The sequence below is a fragment of the Mytilus galloprovincialis genome, chromosome 7 (genome assembly GCF_965363235.1).
Source record: "Mytilus galloprovincialis chromosome 7, xbMytGall1.hap1.1, whole genome shotgun sequence".
Lineage (NCBI taxonomy): Eukaryota > Metazoa > Mollusca > Bivalvia > Mytilida > Mytilidae > Mytilus > Mytilus galloprovincialis.
Window position 1 is genome coordinate 86,379,977 of NC_134844.1, and position 13,687 is coordinate 86,393,663.

A 13,687-nucleotide genomic window follows, 5' to 3' on the forward strand; every position below is an offset into this window, starting at 1 on the left:
TCGCAGGAAATATTTTTTTTTAAAGATTTTTACAATGTTGAAGATTGTCCATTTTCGAAAATGAATACAATTCTTAGTGGGCGTTATACACTCTTAAGAGCCTGTAGTTTTTTTGCATTCGATAGACCCCTTAAAGTAGCAGTACAAACATAACTGTGATCCTCAATATCATTTATCCGAGTTTTAATCTTGTTGTGAATTTAAACAGAATTGTTAACATAAACTGATTAAACATTCCTTTGTTGGTAGCTAAATGACAATAATAATGTTTGTTATCTTTTAATGTTTCCTCTTTTCGAAAGATTCAGTGATCGTTTTGTTCTTTGTGGTATTACAGCATATAAAGAATCATGGCTCCTTTAATTTGGTTTGGCATACTCTTGATATTTTACCACATCTCAGCTGTAGAATGTAAGTAAAAACATATATTAATTTTACATAAAAATACAAGAGCAATTTTATATCTAAATGGATATTCTTAAATATCAGGTGATATAGATGTTTAGCCTTCATGTTGTAGTGGATAATCTGTTGCTGAGCAGTATTTTGATTCAAATGTATTTATCAAAAGTTGGATGTGTCAACTCATATGTTTAATATAAACCATAGGACTGGTGTTCTTCTCTTTAGAACATAAATCATTTAAATTAATATGTGACTAAATTGACAATAAATGTTTTCAATGTTAATTGTGAGACTGTCATGAGTATATACATATCTCGAAGAGAAATCGTCGCGAAAATTTATTTCCGTGTCCTACTACATAAAGTGTATATGAAAATGGCTAGAAAAGGCTGAACGCGGCAAAATAAATTCTCCGCGAAATAAAGAATATAGGTTGGTTTACAGTAAGTGCCAAACCATAACGGATAGAAAACACTCTCACCCTGTCACACTGCCCTTGATATAACCCATACATTATGATCATAGAAAGGTTAAAAAAATACAAATTCATTCTTTGTTGTAATAATATAATGTAATAACATAAATATATATTTACATCACATCGGCTCTATAAAACAACATCATATGTTACTTATCCAAAATTGTATTGCTATTCATAATATGTGTTTTCCTTGTGACAATGTCGATATAGAAATATTATCATATATCTAGACTATATAACATATGATTTTTACTGTATGATAATAGCATTAAATTAACGTAAATTCCATATTTTTCGAATTGGTGCTTAGCGGGCTGAAAATTTCATCAGATGCTTCGATTGTTATCACATGCCTTTAATGTAATCGCATGTCATGCCGGTGACACTCCGCAAATTCCGGAAAATACACCTCAATGCTACGTTTTGAAAAACATTACAAGGTAGTGTACAAAACAATATTTTCGATAATGGAAAGTTTTTTGTGTAAAATAATAATAAAAAAAAAAAAAAAACCAATAAACAAACAAATCATTAAATAAATGCATTTTTAAAAGTTTCAAAAATAATTTAGAAAATTATTTAAAAAAAAGTTGACTTCTCCAAACAGTGTTCAGTATGTGTATTTTAATCGATTCGTCCATAATGAAACATTTTTCCTCTCTGTTGAGTCATATGACAGAAAGATTTCATATCGAATGTACTAAATTTGGGGTCCAGCGTCCTTGAACTTTTCACTCTTTGAACTTCTATTTGGGAACCACGTAAAAAAATCAATATATGAATCTGTTATTTGTCTCCATTGTTGAAGCATGTGAAAAAAAAGATAATAACATGTCATTTTTCATATAGCATGTATTATCAGCCCTCGTCAATACCAGCCCTCCAGCCATGCGGCTCTTGGGCTGATATTGAACCTACGACTGATACATGCGACATGAAAAATGCCATGTAATAATCTGATACATGTAGTATCAAACCATGTGTTTCTCGTTAATAATATTTCACATTTGCCATTTCGGGGCTTTTTATAATTTATTATGAGTTATAGATTGTGCTGTTTGTTACAGCCCGTACGCCGACTTATTGTTGTTTACTTCTCCATTTTCTACATCATTAGGTTCACAGATGATTCTTAAGGTAATGGGAATCATATGACACCTCACATTTTTTAAGGAAAATCTTTAGAATAAAATTGTGGTTCTCGACAACTTATGTAGAAACAGTCTCAACGCTTAATACTCGATATTCTTTTTTTATTTTTTATTTCTTATGAACATGAAGGTTTTATATTTTACATCAACTTATGTCGCATACCTACATAATTAAAAAAACAAAATTATTCCTTCTATTTTCTGTACGAATCAAATAATCAGTGGTTAAAGTATACTAATTGTCATATTAAATATCAATTCAAGAAATGTATAAGAATAATATCATTACAACTTTAGTTACTGTTTTCATGTCAACGTTATGAAATCAAATTGATCAGTTAAAAGACCGAATAACAATTTGCCCTTAAACTTGTATCTGTAATAAGTTTATTATATTAGGGTAGATATATTTTGAAGATGTTAACCAAGTGTGGTGGCTATTAAAATACAAATATAGGATCATCGGAATTGGGTATGCACCTTTCGGCTAATGAAGTTTAATTTGAAACCAGTCATATAAAAAAAAACTTCGTACTAAATGACTTCAATTGAATCAGACCTGTTTTGCCATTAATTTGTGGCTAGTCTGCTCCACCCAAGGTTATTTTATTTATTTTATTTATTTTTATTCACCCTTATTCATGTAGTTTGCGATATTCATTGATCATCATAAATGATAAAACATCTTTTTTTTACAAAAATCGTATAAGGTTTGTAAAAGGACCTGCTGACATGAATTCGCCTCTGGTTGATAATTACTAATGTCCTGTATTTTCAGATTAAGTGTCGATGATGATTTCCGTAATATCAAGTAGAGTTATACTTCTCGGTTAAGTGCAATAATATCCGATAATGATATAACCTTGTTTGATACACATACATGTACTCATAAAAAAATTAGACAAACACCTGGATGACAAATATTGAAAAATATATAATAATGTGAATCAAAAAAAAAAAAACAGGACATTACTTCCATCTTGTATTTCGTCGCTTCTTAAATGTTACCTGCGCCGTCTTTCTTTGCTTGAACATTTAAAATATCCATGTCAAAGCTGATAACTGGAGAATATATCAATACTAAAAAGATAATTGTGTAAATATTGATAAAAATTGTAAATGACTCAATGATTTAAGACACAACAAGGAAATTATTGATATTTATTATAGCAAAAGAAGTAGGTCTGGTAAGGGCCGATTTTGGCCTCAAACTGCAGGTTTATTTGACAAAAGATTTTGACCATTTTTTAAACACTTTAGTGTCTACTTCATTTGATTCAATCAAATTATGTAAAAGATTTTAACTAATTTAGTCATTAAAAATTTATCCGGTTTAAACTCAAATATGAAAAATCTACCAAATATGCCAAAAAATGTCACTTTTCAGATGTTTTTTGTCAAAAATGAAAGTGTCCGCATCCGTGTTTATCCACATTTTTTATATATGCTATGTGTTATCATCAAATACAACTAACATTTCAATATTTAGGATGAACACGAATGTGGCCACTTTCGTTTTACACGGAAACCGTCTAAAATTTAACTAAAATGCTAGAATTGTGAAGATTTCAGTAATTTAGCATGACTTAATGATTGCAAATGAGACAACTATCCACAAAAGACCAAAATGACACAAACTTTAACAACTATAGGTCTCCCTACTGTCTTCAACAGCCTTATTTATGTAATGTAATACTGAATCCTTTTTTTTATGAAAGCAACGAAGGTCATACTGATGAGCTGATGTTAATGTTTGTTACTGAATTTATCGACGGGTATTTTTGCATCCTGCGTATTTATCTACGGATATTGTTTCATCCTTGGTATTTATCAAACAATAGAAATAATCAAATCAATTCGGTAAACTTTAAATAGTAGCTATACATATGAAACGAATACATGAAATGTTTCATGAAAGTTTGGAGTGTCTTGCGAATATGAAGTCTTTCATACCAAATAAATATCTCATTTTAAAGTAATTTTTACCAGTTAATTGATACTTGAGTATCATGTACAGTTTGTTATTGATGTGGTTAAAGAAGTGCTGTCATTATGAAACAATCATAATTTTACAAACTAAATATCTTTTATTCAAATAATACAAGTTTGTAAAAGCCATCGTCTTTTAATAACATTGCTTATCAGTCCAATTAAAGGAAGTTTCTACATGATAGAGAAATCATATATTATATAAACAGTCGTCATTTTATCAAGGATATCCAAATTTTAGTCTCAATTTTATCTTAATATTATCTAAACAATATGAACAATACATTTGCTAATGTGTATTTTAATGAATGACGTCAGTCATTTTAAGTCATTAAAGACATCTAAGGGCTGTAACTGTAGTCATGACTAGAACATTCGCGTGTGGTCAATAAACTTCTTACTATTAGAATTTCAGATAAATCAATATGTAACAGATATGTACAGGTCAATAGCAATTACTGATCAATGTGAACAAAGTCTAAATATATTCAATTTAAAGGTTTATCTAGCTAAGCGGTGTCTGAACAGTACTATTTTGACTGCAGTGAACTTGTACAAAAATTGACTGAATTGAAAAAAAAAAGAAATTAACATTATGCCAAAATTATATATCTATTGTTTGTATTTAGTTGAACTATCAAGGCTAACATGACTGTTTCAGATCTAAATTCATTTACAAACGGATACAATAATTTGTTTTGCAAGTTCTATTGTCGATATCCGTCGATATTCGTCATAAGGTATTAGTAGTATAGTACTTGAACGACTCCAGCGCACCCCCCTAAAAAAAAATTTGACCCCTAAAAGATTACACTCATTTCAAGTAAAAAAGCCCTAAATTTTCATAAAAAAAGCAAAAACACCCAAAAAACACCAAAATTTTCTTACTCCCCCAAATTTATTTTTTTTTACTTTGGAAAAAAAAACGTTATTAAAAACACCCAAAAAACAACAAAAAAAATTCCAAAAACAAAAATTAAAAAAACCGGGAGAACAGGCAGAGAAAGAATTCTGTGGGATTTAAGATAAAAAAAAATCCCCAGTGCGCCCAACCTCGAGAAATGGTAAAAATGTAAATTATGATTTTTAATTAATTCTATCAATATAGTCTAGTAATAAAACGGATCAATACATTTGTGAAGTGCTATTTAATATAACATTACTTTTAAATAGACTAAATCGATCATTGGAAATATTTACATGGTTGTCAAGAGTGTGTTTACATGTTGCCTGGGTGATGTAAACATATAGCAGACGTTTATTGACGGTGGAGAGAAGACTAGTATGTAATGTTCCAAGACAGATATACGTCTTGAGGTATGTTCCACACGAGAAATGGAATCATCTCAAGAAGTCATGTCTTTGCCGACGTTGTAAGAGGATACGCCATGTATAGTACAATACTTGTTCTTGTTTGTCATGTACAGACCCACTTTACTATCGATTTCATAACATGGTAACGGTGACACTGCAGTAGCGCCGTTGCTAAGGATTATGTGTTGACTATTAACTGATAATGGATTTTGTATTTCTACATACCTGAGTGACTGTTATATGTACATGGATGATAATGTGTAATTTCGCAAATACTTTATCTTGTGTTTAAGTTTTTATAATCGAGTGTTATAATAAAGATTTAAAACTTAGTCATTTGTAATTCTTGTTCATAGAAAGCACCTGTTATTTCTTCGCCCTTTTAAATCAATTATTTTATAAGTAAAAGGAATTGTATTTAAAACTTTTTCAATTACAAATATTTCTTTTCTCCAACGAGTAGTATAACCCTTTTCAAATTTACCCTTTTTTTGTTATTCTTACTCTAGTACCTGCTTCGAATTTAGGATTTTTAATTTTCTCTTCCTTTTCTGGATATAAATTCTTATACACTGTTAATTCATTTTTTGATTTACTTGCTTCAACAGGTGTCATTTTAATTGAAGAATGTACTGTATTATTATAATTTTTAACTAATTTATCTAATATATCATAATATTTAAAAGTTTCATTAGCAGTAAAGTATTTATACATATGTTGTTTCATTGTTCCTATCCATCGTTCCACTACACTGGATTTTTCTTCATTCTCAGTTGAATATAACTTTATGTTATTATCTTTTAACAATTCTTTTACTTGTCGATTATAAAATTCGGATCCTTTATCTGACCAAATATATATTGGTTTTCTTTCTTTAAATAATGTTTTAAAAGCTTCATTGACTGTTACTCCTGTTTTATTTTTCAAAGGGATTAACCAACCATATTTACTAAAAACATCTATAACTGCTAATAAATATTTATAGTGTTTATTTTGTTTTGAATATGGTTGCATATCTATTAAATCAACTGCCCATGTTTGATCTATTGAATGAACATAAACACGTCTTTTATGAAAAGATTTTACAACTCTATGATGTAGTTCATCTGCTAATTTATTTGTTAGATTTGTTTAAGACATTTTGAAGTAACTAAAATGTTTTTTTTTATAATGGATGAAAGAAAACATTGTTCCAAATGTAATGAATACAAGTTACTAAGTGAATATTACAAAGCAAAAGACAAACCGATGGGAGTTAAATCGGCATGTAAAGAATGTTTAAAACCTTCAAAACAAAATCATTATCAAAATAACAAAGAAAAATATAAACAAGCTTATGATGAATTTATGTTTAGAAATCCTACTTATTGGAATTTATATTCAAGAAAATAATATAATTAAATTTTAATATCACAAAATGGGATCTACAAAATCATTTAAAAATCTTATTACTGAAACTACTTTTGATGATATAGAAGAAATCAATGAATTAAAAGATAAAATAGTTATTGATCAATTTCCTTTGAAAATAAAGATAATAATAACAAGTGAATTTACAACTCCTATGGCATTTGATAGAATAGAAAGTCATTACTCTCATCCTGTTGAAGTTGTCCTAACACAAAATAATTTATCTACATTTTACAATAATTTGTTAGATAAATTTAAAGCTTGGGTAGATAAATTTCAAGAAAGAGGATCTGGTTTTGTTTTCGATGGTATCAAAAGTGTAAAAGTAAAACTATATAAATATGAATATCAAAGAGCTTCGTCTTATATTCCCCTTCAATTTAAATCAAGTAATATTATTAATGTCCAAAATAAAAAGGATAATAAGTGTTTTCTTTGGTCAATATTAGCAAGTTTATTTCCAGCCAATAAAGACAAACAAAGAGTAACTAAATATAAAGAATATGAAAATGAAATTAACATGAAAGGAATTGAATATCCTGTATCAATAAAAGATATCCCAAAAGTAGAGAAACACAATAATCTAAGTATAAATGTATTTGCTTTAGAGGATCAAACAAATAAACAATCTTTACATCCAGTTTATATATCAAATGTAGAAAGTAAAAACGTAATTGATCTCTTATACATTGAAAGTAACGAAAATACTCATTATTGTTTAATTAAAAATTTAAATAGTTTTATGTGTGATAAGAATAGAAATAAATCGTTTATATGTAGAAATTGTTTGCAAGGATTTCAAAGAGAAGAAACACTAATAAAACATAAACAAATATGTTATGATAACGAACATTGTAAAACCACAATGCCAAAACCAGAAAAAAAATATTCTTAAATTCAATAATCATCATTTTAAAAATAAATTACCATTTGTTATATATTGTGATTTCGAAGCATATAATATACCCATGCAATCATGTACTCCAGATCCTAATAAATCTTATATAAAACCAATAAGTAAACAAGAAATAAATAGTTATGGTATGTATGTTCATTCTGATTATCCAGAAATATATAAACCACAATACTTTTCTTATGCTGGTGATGATGCAGTAGAAAAATATGTGGAAAAAGTAATAAAGATATACAAAACAATAACTTAAAAGATCTACCTTAACGAAAAGAAAAAACCAATATTAAATAGTCATGAAGAAGATGAATTTCAAGAAGCAACCGGATGTTATATTTGTGGAGAAGAATTTAAAGAAAGCGAAAAAGTAAGAGAACATAATCATCTTTCAGGTAAATATAGAGGAGCAGCGTGTCAATCGTGTAACACGAAAGAAGGTAAAGCAACAAAATTAATACCCGTGTTCTTTCGTAATGGATCCAATTATGATTTCCACTTTTTAATCGAAGAACTAATGAAATATGAAGATGAATATAATAAAGTAAAACTTCTTTCTAAAAACTCAGAAAATTATATTTCTATAGATTATGGATCAAATTATAAAAAATTAAGATTCCTAGATTCATATAGATTTATGTTAAAAGGCTTATCAGAAATTGCCAAATCAATGGATGAGTTTCCTATTTTAGAAAAAGAGTTTAAAGGTAATATAGCTTTTTTAAAACAAAAAGGATTCTATCCATATGAATACATAGATTCTATAAAAAAATTTGAAGATAAAAAACTTCCTGAAATAGAAATTTTTTATTCTAAATTAAAAAAAGAAACAATTAAAAACCAATTGTTCAGAGAACAATTGAAAGTCTTTCCACACCAAAGAAATTTTGATAAGATAGTTTCTTCATACTGATGCGATAAATAATGGTTTAATTATATTAATGAGTGATGTAAGGGAGATAATAAGCTACTTCCGGTGAAATGAATATCACTTCCGGTCTCATATGATAGTTTCTTTGACACTGATTCCAAAAATATATAGTTTCTATATACTTTTATATGTAGAATGGCAGATAATTGGCCACTTCCGGTTTGTTGGAAGTCATTTTTAGTCTTCAGTAATCAGTTTATGTATCTATATGACAAAATATATGGATTCTGAGTACTTTTATATGAAAAAATTGCAAAAAAGGCTACTTCCGGTTTTCTCAAGGTCACTTCCGGTAGTCATTTTTCAAGGTCATTTGTCACCTTACCTTTTGTACAAGGTCAAATGCCTTTATAATGAACTTAGTTGAAGTTATAATCAAATAACTTCATATCAAGACATATTAGGGGCACCAACTCCTATAAGATGCCATTAAATTGTATCAAACTTATGTATCATATCTTCATCACAATAAAGCAGACATTTTGCAATTGTTTTTCTTTATGTATCTTTCAAAGCGTCAGAGAAAATGCAAAAACAAGCAAAAGTCACAAATTAGAACTTGACCTTGACCTTTGACCTTGACCTCATTTTCTAAGTTAGGACATAGGGGACTCAAATAAAAACATTCCAGGGTTATACGGTTAACTGTTATTGAGTTAAAAAAACATAACGACAAATTTATTTTGTAAAGGTAGATAACTCCTATAAAATTTCAGCGAATCGCTTCGACCCAAATGAGCCAAAAATTCCTGAGGATGTAACGAACAATTTGTAAAAAGAATTTTGTCGATATCTTTTTTTGTTACGAAGAAGATGCACACAGATGATAAACAGTGAATAGGGAGATAACTCTTACAAAGAAAATGGTTCGGCTTAGTAGGGTGAAATTTAAAAGCGCATAAACTATACGATACCATATGAGAAATATCTAAGCGACATATTGCGAAACAAACATTTATCGCAAGAACAAAATTTGGCGGAAAAAAAAAAAAAATAATAATAATTAAAAACCAATTGTTCAGAGAACAATTGAAAGTCTTTCCACACCAAAGAAATTATGATAAGAAGGTAGTTTCTTCATACTGAGGCGATAAATGATGGTTAAATTATCTTTTTGAGTGATATAAGGGAGATAATATGCTTCTTTCGGTGAAATAAATGTCACATCCGGTCTCATGTGATAGCTTCTTTCACACTGATTCCAAAAATATATAGTTTATATATACTTTTGTATGTAAAATGGGATATAATTGACCACTTCCGGTTTGTTGGAAGTCATTTTTAGTCTTCAGTTATCTGTTCATGTATCTTTATGACAAAATATGTGTATTCTGAGTACTTTTATGTGAAAAAATTGCAAAAAAAGCTACTTCCGGTTTTCTAAATGTCACTTCCGGTAGCCATTTTTGAAGGTCATTTGTCACTTGACCTTTTGTATAAGGTCAAATGTTTTAATAATTAACTTCATTGAAGTTATAATCAAATAACTTCATATCAAGACATTTCAGGGGCATCAACTCCTATAAGATGCCATTTAATTGTATAAGACTAAATGTAGCATATCTTCATTACAATTAAGCAGACATTTTGCACTTGTTCTTTTATATGTATCTCTCAAAGTGAGGGACAAAATGCGAAAACAAGCAAAAGTCACAATTGAGAACTTGACCTTGACCTTTGACCTTGACCTCATTTTCTAAGTTAGGACCTAGGGGAGTCAAATAAAAACATTCCAGGATTATACGGTTAACTGTTTATGAGTTAAATAAACATACCGACAAATTTATTTTGTAAAGGTAGATAACTCCTATAAAATTTCATCGAATCGCTTCGATCCAAATACGCTAAAAATTACTAAGGATGTAACGAACAATTTGTAAAAAGAATTTTGTCGCTATCTTGTTTTGTTACGAAGGAGATGCACACAGAGGGTAAACAGTGAAAAGGGAGATAACTCTTACATAGAAAATGGTTTGGCTTAGCAGGGTGAACTTTAAAAGCGCATAAACTATACGATACCATATGAGAAATATCTAAGCGACATATTGCGAAACAAACATTTATCGCAAGAACAAAATTTGGCGGAAGAAAAAAAAAAAAAATTAAAAACCAATTGTTCAGAGAACAATTGAAAGTCTTTCCACAACAAAGAAATTTGGATAAGAGGATAGTTTCTTCATATTAACGCGATTAATAATGGTTTAATTATATTTTTGAGTGAAATAAGGAAGATAATATGCTACTTCCGTTGAAATGAATGTCACTTCCGGTCTCATATGAAAGCTTCTTTCACACTGATTCCAAAAATATATAGTTTCTATATACTTTTGTATGTAGAAGGGGAGATAATTGGCCACCTCCGGTTTGTTGGAAGTCATTTTTAGTCTTCAGTAATGAGTTTATGTATCTATATGACAAAATACAAGGATTCTGAGTATTTTATATGAGAAAATTGCAAAAAAGGCTACTTCCGGTTTTCTCAAGGTCACTTCCGGTAGTCATTTTTCAAGGTCATTCGTCACCTAACCTTTTGTAAAAGGTCAAATGCCTTTATAATGAACTTAGTTGAAGTTATAATCAAATAACCTCATATCAAGACATTTCAGGGGCACCAACTCCTATAAGATGCCATTAAATTGTATAAGACTAAATTTAGCATATCTTCATTAATATAAAGCAGACATTTTGCACTTGTTCTTTTATATGTATCTTTCAAAGTGTCGGAGAAAATGCAAAAACAAGCAAAAGTCACAATTGAGAACTTGACCTTGACCTTTGACCTTGATCTCATTTTCTAAGTTAGGACCTAGGGGCCTCAAATAAAAACATTCCAGGGTTATACGGTTAACTGTTTATAAGTTAAAATAACATACCTAAAAATTTATTTTGTAAAGGTAGATAACTCCTATAAAATGTCTTCGAATTGCTTCGATCCAAATTAGCCAAAAATTCCTGAGGATGTAAAGAACAATTTGTAAAAGGAATTTTGTCGCTATCTTTTTTTGTTACGAAGGAGATGCACACAGATGATAAACAGTGAATAGGGAGATAACTCTTACAAAGAAAATGGTTTGCCTTCGCAGGGTGAAATTTGAAAGCGCATAAACTATACGATACCATATGAGAAATATCTAAGCGACATATTGCGAAACAAACATTTATCGCAAGAACAAAATTTGGCGGAAAAAAAAAAATAATAATAATCAGAAGAAAAACAATAAGTCTTTCCACAGAAAAGTGGAAAGACTTAAATATAAATCAATTGCTTTAAAAAAGCAATTGTAGGGGGTCTTTCCCCCTTTAAAATTAATTGAATTGGGGGGGGGGGTGTTTGTTTGTTTGTTTGTTTGTTTGTTTGTTTCTGTATGGGGTCTATATTATTGTTACCGGAGAAGTTTCATGTTTAGTTTGGAAAGTTTTTCTGTTATTTTAGGTACAGCGCGCGCGCCACATCACGTGACACGGGTTTATAATAACGAAAAGATAGTCTTTTAATTTCTTTTTAGGTCGGGACCTTGAACAGACAACAAGTCTAGAGATGGAATGTACACAATGTAATTTCTTTTGTCATTGTAGGAAATTGACATTTTGATCACAGTTCACCAGCAGTGCATGTTTTGGATTTAATCGATCCGGTGTAACTTTAAAACACATTTAATGATTATTTTTTGATAATGTCCATTTTTCAGCACCTGTTTGTAACACAGATTAGTATTTCAATCTCGGAGCGGACATTTTATTGTAGGTTTTTACTGAGATTGACGGACCTAGCAAGCGATTTTTACTGCATTGCCATTTCTTTTTTCTAGGAAAAGTCTTGAGAGATATCTGCAAAAAGTTTTTTTATGAACCTTCAGTACATGTGTGCCCTGCTGACTGCAAATTTTCAGGTCGATTGGACTTGTAGTTTCAGAGAATATGTGGATTTTTTTTCAGAAGAGACGTAAGAACAATAATAAAATAAAAATTTTCTTGAATAATTGAGAGTTTGTTCCTTCAATAAACTGTCATAAATAAACAGTCATACATATTGATTGATTGATTAGTTGGTTGATTGATTGGTTGGTTGGTTTGTTTGTTGGTTGGTTGATTAAACACGTTTGATAGGGTCACTTAGAACAACGGGAAAAAGACCTCAAGAGACCTTGCATCCCGTATTAAACGCATGACACGGAAACATACATTAAGTGATTGATTGGTTGGTTAAACACGTTGGTTAAACATGTTGGTTTAACACGTTGGTTAAACACGTTGGCTGGTTAAACACGTTTGATAGGCTCAATTTAAACAAGCGAAAAAAAACCATCTTGGATCCCGTATTTAACACATGAAACGGAAACATGCATTGATTTATTTATTGGTTGGTTGGTTGGTTGGTTGGTTGGTTAAACACGTTGGTTAAATATGTCGGTTAAACACGTAGTTTAAACACGTTGGCTGGTTAAACACGTTTGATAGGCTCAATTTAAACAAGCGAAAAAAAACCATCTCGGTTCCCGTATTTAACACATGAAACGGAAACATGCATTGATTGATTGATTGGTTGGTTGGTTGGTTAAACACGTTGGTTAAACATATTGGTTAAACACCTTGGTTAAACATATTGGTTAAACACGTTGGCTGGTTAAACACGTTGGATAGGCTCAATTTAAACAAACGAAAAAAAAAACATCTTGGATCCCGTATTTAACACATGAAACGGAAACATGCATTGATTGATTGATTGATTGATTGATTGATTGGTTGGGTGGTTGGTTGGTTAAACATGTTGGTTAAACACGTTGGTTGAACACGTTGGCTGGTTAAACACGTTAGATAGGCTCAATTTAAACAAGCGAAAAAAAACCATCTTGGATCCCGTATTTAACACATGAAACGGAAACATGCATTGATTTATTTATTGGTTGGTTGGTTGGTTGGTTGGTTGGTTAAACACGTTGGTTAAATATGTCGGTTAAACACGTAGTTTAAACACGTTGGCTGGTTAAACACGTTTGATAGGCTCAATTTTAACAAGCGAAAAAAAACCATCTCGGATCCCGTATTTAACACATGAAACGGAAACATGCATTGATTGATTGATTGGTTGGTTGGTTGGT

At 30.0% G+C, this 13,687-nt stretch overlaps 1 long non-coding RNA gene across 1 annotated transcript in view; it reads left to right on the forward strand.

Moving 5' to 3' along the window:
• The first annotated feature begins 305 nt into the window (after positions 1-305).
• LOC143083917 (uncharacterized) overlaps positions 306-13,687 on the forward strand; it is an 89,150-nt gene continuing 75,768 nt past the window's right edge. The window contains exon 1 of the long non-coding RNA XR_012980941.1: positions 306-411. This is a non-coding gene — a long non-coding RNA (uncharacterized LOC143083917). The remainder of the gene's footprint in view (positions 412-13,687) is intronic.